The sequence below is a fragment of the Labrus mixtus genome, chromosome 8, assembly GCF_963584025.1.
Source record: "Labrus mixtus chromosome 8, fLabMix1.1, whole genome shotgun sequence".
NCBI classification, from domain to species: domain Eukaryota; kingdom Metazoa; phylum Chordata; class Actinopteri; order Labriformes; family Labridae; genus Labrus; species Labrus mixtus.
Window position 1 is genome coordinate 27,026,896 of NC_083619.1, and position 8,469 is coordinate 27,035,364.

Below are 8,469 nucleotides of genomic sequence, written 5' to 3' on the forward strand. Positions count from 1 at the left end.
ATTGATGAGCAGGTCATAGTTAAGCGCCTTCAGCGACTCTATGACATCAACATATTATTTCCAAGCATCAGTTGTGCCTCATTTTTTTTATCCTACTACAATTTTAAATATTCTTCTATGTATTAATTTTAATATCTTATTGCTTTTATGAGTTGTATTTTATTTTTTCACTCTTATACATATATTTTTTTCATTCTTATTGGTGTGTATTAGTCTCTCAATGATTTTATAAACTACTTTTTCGTCAATAACTTTTCTGCACTCTTGTAAAGCACTTGGAACTGCAATTTAATTTGTCTGAAAGGTGCTGTATAAATAAAGTTTGATTGATTTTCACGCTGTACGATGGCCTACAGTGAAGAATACAAACAACATAAAAAATGAAATGACAAGATCCAACATCAATGCTTGTAGTTGTCTGTCCATTTTTTAAAATTGGAAAGTATCTTTTGGCGCAGCCACAGCCAGGCAGGAGTCGACTAGTCTTTGTTTACTTCCGTCTTTTGTATACCCGCGAGCAATTCTGACCAATTAGAGAGCCTCATGCATCACACATCTTGGTCCGCTTGTAAACCGCCCCGTGTGAACACCAAATAAACAAACTTGAGATAATTAAGCAACAATGTAACAAATTGGTCCATGCTTCAGACCAGAGCAAACAAACTATAGTTGTGAAAAAACACCCTAAGGGAAAAAAGACATGAGTTATGCATAACCCTGGGTTATTTACTCCAACTCAATTCAAGAGGTATGGAAATTATAGCACCACAATCTTGAAAACGTTGAGTGTTTCAGACACCTCGACAGCGTTGATTAAAATGTTTCCATTTATACATTCATCTACTGTACATCGTTTAACGGCCCTAACCTTTGCCGTGTTAATGCTTTGACTCTGTGCCCTGCTTTAAGCTTCGGCGGAGAGTATTCAGAGAGCGCATTCATATTCAGAGCTATCAGTGAGATGAATGAGGACATTGAAGGTCAACCGGGAGAACAAGATTCTTCCCCTGAGCAGGATTTCAACACATGTACATATGTATATTGAACACACAAGCACACACTTACACACACAGAAACTCCTCCCCCTCCTGAAAGCTCGTATGTCCTGTGGCCCTGAAGGGGGTTGGGGGTAGGGTGCGGGGGTGGATGGTTCTTGTTAAACCAGAAGGAAAGTGGAGGTCAGCGACCCCACATGAGGATGGTAGTCCGTCAAGTCCTTGTCACCCGGGACCCTTCCAGATGGTTTCGTTCATATCCACCCCCCAACACTGTGTCCTGCTAATTCTACAAATTCACCGGTTTGACATGTTGGGGTTTTTGTTGGTCTCTAGTGGTTTATAACGCCGCATTCACATTAGGACAATACGCTCATGTTTGGTGCACGGACACTGGATGATCTAACTTCCTACAGATTAAATACTTCCACGTCAACACTCCACAATAGGGATGAATGTAACTCTCAGCTTTAGGATGCAAAACGGTAAAGTGTATTTTCTTTAATTTCCCTGATTCAATCTTTTTAGATGAGCAACACTGCAGGCGAAAACAGAGATTGGTAAAACCCATAAAGATCAGGAAGTGAAACAGCTCCAGTTACTCTCTCAGTAGTGATTTTAAAACTATTTCATTAATATAAACACAACAATAAAGAATGTAGAAAGAAGCGCCCTAGTCCGTTTGTTGGGTCTCATTTGAATCACAATTGATTTGTGGGAAGCCTAGTGTCTTCACTCATTCTAAAAAATGTGACAAATGTAATATTGAATCTTGTACCTTTTGTCTTTTTGTCCATTTTCCAATCGTTCTTTTGTGCTGAGTCAAATGTTTCATAGTCACAAGAAGCTGGTTGCAAGATTAAAAATATTGACTGAATATATAACTTGGGTATTTTGATCTGCTACCTTCATGCTTATGATTCGATGGAATTGAAAATGTTTAAACTCAAGTTTAGCTTTACTTTAGTATATAGTGATAATATTAGCTTCCACTGTCAGTGTTTCAATGTGTAGTCATTTTTCTTTTGAGGTTTACGTTCCTGGGTTGAATGGTGGCTCAGTGGTCGCCTAACAGTAAAACAGTTTCTGGTTTGAAGGCCTCGGTCGGACTGTGGTTTTTTTTCTGTGCGGAGCTTGTGGGATCTCTCCGGGTACTTCAGGTTCCTCTTCCTGGTGACTCCAAAATGTCTGTAAGTGTGAGCTTGACTGTTTGTCCATCTCTACAAGTCAGTCCTCTGACTGTCTGGCAATAAGTCCAGGGTGTACCCAGCTTCTCTCCAAATAGCAGCTAGGGCTCGCTCCAGCCCCAAACTGGACAATCAGTATATATGGATGGATGGATGGATGGTTTCATGTTTCTCTTGAAAGCTACCTAATACAGTTCAAGATGTTCCCATTTTGGTTGGCTCCATTCCCTTCAGTGGAAGATACACTTACATTAGAAGATGAAGGCACAAGAAAAAGACACTCACTGTTAGTTGGAGGAAGAACATCAACTACCAAAGCTAAATGGTTAACATGCTGCACAGTCTCTGGGATCTATGTAATGTCAAAGTCTATCCTATGTCACTTGTTTCTTGCCATGGATGATTCATTTAAGAGACACATTTTGACTTCTTGACACCGATGAGTACTGGATAAGTTTTACATATTGGTTGAATTGTGGGACTTAGTCCTTATGTAGTCATACTGGTGGATTCTTTCCCCCTGCATATGTTGTACCGAGGACTGGATAGCTTTACGACCCCTCTGTACACAGACAGTGATGAAGAGGTCTGGAGGTTTGAGGGGGCCGAAGCTCCGGCCAGACTCTGGGTTCGGTGCCTGATGGATGGGCATTCCTCAGCCTTCCCCCCCCCCCCCCCCCCCCCCCCGCACACACACTCACACTCCCCTTTCTCCTACACTCTCTCCTCCCCGAGGTGATGAACAAGCTCATTACTATGGTGCTCTGATAAAAGGAGGCCATTATCTCTTCCCAGCGCACTTTGAACTCTGACAAAGGAATCTACTCCTCCCTGTCTATGGCTTCTGGTTACATAATGCAGTCATGGGTGGCTCGCTGCCAATGTTTTCAGCGCTCCCCCTCGCTGCAATCTCTTCCAAGATACTGTCACGGCCTCATACACTGAATACTGGCTTGTCAGTGAACCAAGTCTATCTTTATTTCTATCCTGCCGTGATGCTTCTGTCTACAGAGGGGGAAGTCTGTCATCTTTACCGGCATTGAGAAAGACCTACTAAATTACATAATGCACAGAACCATTGTTTTGACATTATATGTATCATCATATTAAGCAGTCCTTGTTTCCTAATCCCCAAGCACACTTAAAATCACTGGGATCATAATACCTTTTTCCTCTGTGAACCTACAGAAAGTCTCCAGTTTCCTTTAACAATATTTTTTTACGACATTAAAGTAAGACAAGTTGAATTTATGAGTATGATTGAACTTGTTTTATTTATTCTATAAACTTTTTTTTAACCAGGAAAATCTCGCTGAGATGGAAAAAAAAAAAATGTATTTCAAAACGGTCCTTGCCAAGACAGGAAGCGACACAATGAATAAAGTTTCTGACAAGAAATGAGAAGCCTTACATACAAGTAAAAATGAGATTCAAAAGACGTGATGATAAAACATTAAAAAGACTTGAGAAAGCAGCCAATATTTGCCCAGACCGACCACAGTCATTAATGTGTCAGGCAGACCAATCCAAGTTTCACTAGTGTGGGAAAACAGTACTTCAGGCCAATCAGGAGAGACTTTATTTAACAGTTTAGGAAATAAATGTGCAAAGGATTAGACTCCATCATGATGACTTCATGTACTCGGAGGGTTAATGAGGACGACAGCAGGATAAGATCCTCCCCCTCTATGGAGTCTAGACTCTGGTGGTGGTGGTGGTGATAGAAGAATGCAGGATGTGATGAAGGAGGGGGTTTCTGAGGCTGGATCTGAACTCTTCTGAGCTGGAATGGAGGTGACCGGGGCGGAGGAGGAGGAGGAGGAGGAGGAGGGTCCCAGTGATCGCACTGAAATGACAAACTGACTGTGGAAGAGAGAGAACGGATTTAAAAAAAATAAATTAAAAAAAGTGACCAAATGTTTATTTAAATTGAAATTACAGAATACATAAAATACAAGATGAATAAAATGACAAAAAGGAGAGGGAAGTTGGATTACACCTTGATTACCATTTGGTTACATTCTTTCCACAAACTCTGTCCATGTAACTGTCAAATCAGCCTTTTCCACAGGTCGTGTTACTCGTTAGTCAAGAAGATCCCTCTGTGACAAAGGGGACCTGGTTTACAGTTTGGTCATAACATCAAACAGTATACATCACACTGAGCGTCAACCAACAACACAGGACAACTCCAAGTTTGACTACAAACAAAATGGCTCACAAAGGTCTCAAAGAAGTGATGTTTATATAGAAATTCTGGCTTTTAGAAGAACTGCTTTCACAATTAGGATACATATTACCCTGAAATTGCATATTTATTTAAAAGACTTTTAAGTTAGAAGTGTGACTGATGGGCTGCATGCAAAGCTCTTCAGACCAAACACGCTGAACTTTTCCACAATTTAATACAATACAAAGCAGTATGACATCACATTTGGTAAACCAAGACAGTAAAGTTGTAACTAAATGACATAATGATCTCAATGTTTCTCATATAAAGTGCTCTCAAATGACACATCTACCTCCTGAAAAACGAACTACTGCTAAAATACGATTTCCAAGAAATTGACTTAAGAAAAAGAAAAGACCTGAAGCTTTTCTTCAGCACGTTTACAAGATATGAACACTCCTGAGGATACAAACATGTAAATGTTTTAAGAACGGGGCGATCAAATTAAAATGTAATATTTTTCTCGGTGGAGTGTTTCCCTGAAGTCAGAGCGTTGGCTCAATTTTTTTTTTTAGCAGGATGCCCAGTGTCCTGAAATTAAGTGTACATGTCTTTGAGCCAAACAGTAAATACATTGGGGGAAGTATGTTCTGTAAGTGCTTTTTCAACACACAAGTATTTTAGATTTTCAATTTAATTTCAGTTTTCTATCTTCAAGTGTTTTTCCTAAGAAGAGGAACAAAGCAAAGTGATTTAAACCAAAGACAAAATAATGGTGAAGGAAAAGACGCTGCTGTGGCTTCAGTTAGATTTTCAGTTGTAATGTAATTAGGGATGTGTGTGTTACTCAACCCTAACCCGAAACAAAATCACCCTTGCTTGTCGCACCAAAAATAAACAAACTATTAATATTTTTACATGTTGGCCCTCAATGCCAGTATGTTAGACTCAAACTGCAATGCAGCCAGCAGCCACTAGCTGGAGCTGTAGCCATCGACTAGTTGGAGCTCCAGTTAAAGGACCTGCTCTCCCTGCTCTACCACCAGGATGTAAACAAGAACAGTGAGCAGATCGCACCTCGTAGTGGCAGCGTTGTCTGGCAGTATTTGGGTCCAGAAAATTTAGATAAAAATGTCCGCGTTGTAAACACATTTAGGAGAAGCATCTGGACGTTAGCAAGCAAGTAGGACCAAAGGCTCGGGATGCTAGCAATGGTGAAGTTAGCTACACTCGGAAAAAAAACAAATGACATTGATTCCCAGCAGACAGTCAAAATCAAATTGTGTTTAATTTTGACTGTGAGTGTGTTTGCTTATACTTTTAGACTAGTCATGTGGTCTGAATTTAAAAAAAAATGAATAACCAACTTAGAAAACAGTCAGCTAGGAACAAATTTGACATTTTTATTTTATTTTAATATATGTATTTATTTTTGATGTGCAGGCTGCAAACACAAACAACACAGAGGAGTGTCGCTGCATTAACTCAGATCTGAGTGAGTCATTCTTACTGTAGACAGTAAGAGTTTGGGGTCAGAACTAAATCCACAGACAGATGTGGCACATGCTGTGGAAAAGTCACCCTTGGGACTAACTCCTAAACTCTCGGCTCAGGTAACATTCACTTGCACCTTTTTGAACGTGCGAATAAAATTGAAAACTCGACATCCTGTTAGCATCAAGGTCACCGCAACTTTTCTGTCCTCTTTTCACAAAAAAAAAAAAGAAAATCCATAAACACACTCCCAACACACCCTTCACACATAAAGTATAAACTAAGTCACACACATTCACACCTCTTTCCCCTGAAGGTTTGTGAATTCACCTATCACCATGACAACTACTCTCTCTTTACCGGCGGTGCCCGTGGGAGGTTTTCGCCCAGCCTTTTCTAATTTCACACTGTGTGGATATCTCCATTCAGTAATTACAATCCCATCCATTCTCATTTTCCCTGTCCAGACAATGTGCCCTGGATATACACACACACACACACACACAAAATCTCCTCTTGCCTCTGTACACACGTACACACAGCAGTATAGACCCCCTGTGTTCCCGGCACATCCTGAAAAACTGTGGGGAGTGTGTGTTTGCCAGTGTGTATGTGTGAGGGAGATAGAGGGAGAGAGACAGATGTGAACTGTCACGACTCCAAATTCACCAACGCACACAATCACACACAAGCACATCGCTCTCAAAAATCCAATTACAAGCCGACCTCCAGCCTGTAAAGTTGGGCTCGTTGTTATTAGACTTCATAATTACAAAATAATATCAGCTCAAATCTAAGTGATCTTTCTTACAAATAGGCAACTGCAGATGTATGTTTGAAATGTGTTTGGAGGAATGCATTCATTTATTCAAGGAATAATCAACAACAAATACAGTCAAGTGGTTTTAAACTTGTACACACAAGGCTAGAACCTTTAATGCAAGATTATGCAAGAATTTTTTATTTTTGCATTAATTCAACTCCCACAGTTTTTGAGATCAACTCTCTTGCCAACACGTGAAGCCAGTACCAGGTTAATTATGTCCTGGGCTCTTACTCAGACACTCTCTTTCTCTCTCTGAGGCGAGGAATACACTTTGGGAATTGCGTCTGTTCTGACCTGACTTTTGAGTCCCACAGTAAATTAGATTTTTGATGCTGCACAGTGGTTAGTGCTGTTGCCTCACAGCGAGGAGATTCATGGCTCCTGGTTCGAATCCCCGTCTGACAGGGAGTTTGCGTGTTCTCCCCGTGCATGCTTTGGGTTCTCTCCGGGTACTCCAGCTTCCTCCAGTGTGGCTGGATGGCCCCGAACGGGAAAAGGTGTAAAGATAATGGATGGATGGATGGACATCAGATTTTGTAGTTGGGCCAAAATTGAGCTAAATTGCCAAGTGTACAGGGGGGGCATTGGTGCCGATCCTGGCCAGATCAACTGTCCCAAACCACTCGGATGCATTTCTGGTATGTTTGAAGTTTCGGTCGTCCAACTGCACACACTTGCATCACTGGAGCAGAGCCATGAGTCCATTCCCAAACTTCAGCTGGCTTTTTTTTTTTTTCCTGATTGCACCTGCGTAAACTGGCAACAGCAGGCATGACTGTTGGATGTGTCTTATCTCTCCTGTCACAAGAGATATGGACAGGAGAAACGTTGGTTAGCACATTGTGGTTGAGCTTGCTAGCTAGCTTGTGTTTGTTAGTGGTGTTGAGTGTGTATACATGAGGGAGAGCGAGAGCCTCTGTCCATTGGAGTTTACAAAGGAAACTTTATCGACAACTGTTAATGAGTTTACTTACATGGATTGATCATGAGCCTTATCCTGGTTTTGATCATATCATGATTTATTTCCCGATATACATGATAAATACTTGTATCCTGGTTTCTGATTACTTCATCATGTTTTTGCAGGCGCCTGTGATGTTTATATTTTTCCAACACAATTTTGAAATCTGCAAAAAACGAGACCACTTTGTCTAATTGCATGCTTACCACAATTAAATGGCAACATTGTGTTGCAGATGTGGCATTCCCAGCTCATTTCAAACAACGGAGAAGAGAGCGACAGCAAATAAGACGCCCTATTTGTTGCCGCCATGTTTGTTTTGCTGATATGTCACATGGCTGAGGCCGGTCCTGCGCAGGTCGTCCCCATACAGGTAGGGTTTACATGAGACAGTATCTATAGTGTCCATGCATTTTTGAAAACCAATTGAAGTGCTTTAGATGCGTTCATATGACGATATCGTGAACCTTCTTTTTCTAACATTTAGGCAACAAAATTATGTTTTCTGCAGAGACACCTGGAAACTGCCAGACTTGTTATACGTGCCACCACCTCATAATGCTCTGATGCTGACTTATCCAAAAAGCTTTTTGTGTAGTAGGCACAAATATGCTTCAAATAAAATATATTCATTTGAAATTCATGCTGACTCACACAAGAAAAATGGTAAATTCATGGTTCAGAAAGCCCATGATTCTTTATATTAAATTTTGATAAATTCTTCACTGTGAGAGAGCTGAGACTGAAGGAAAAAGGCTCCTTTTGTGAACCATCCACCTGACTTTAAAAGTCACATATTATGTAAAATACACTTAACCATGGTTCTCTAACACTTA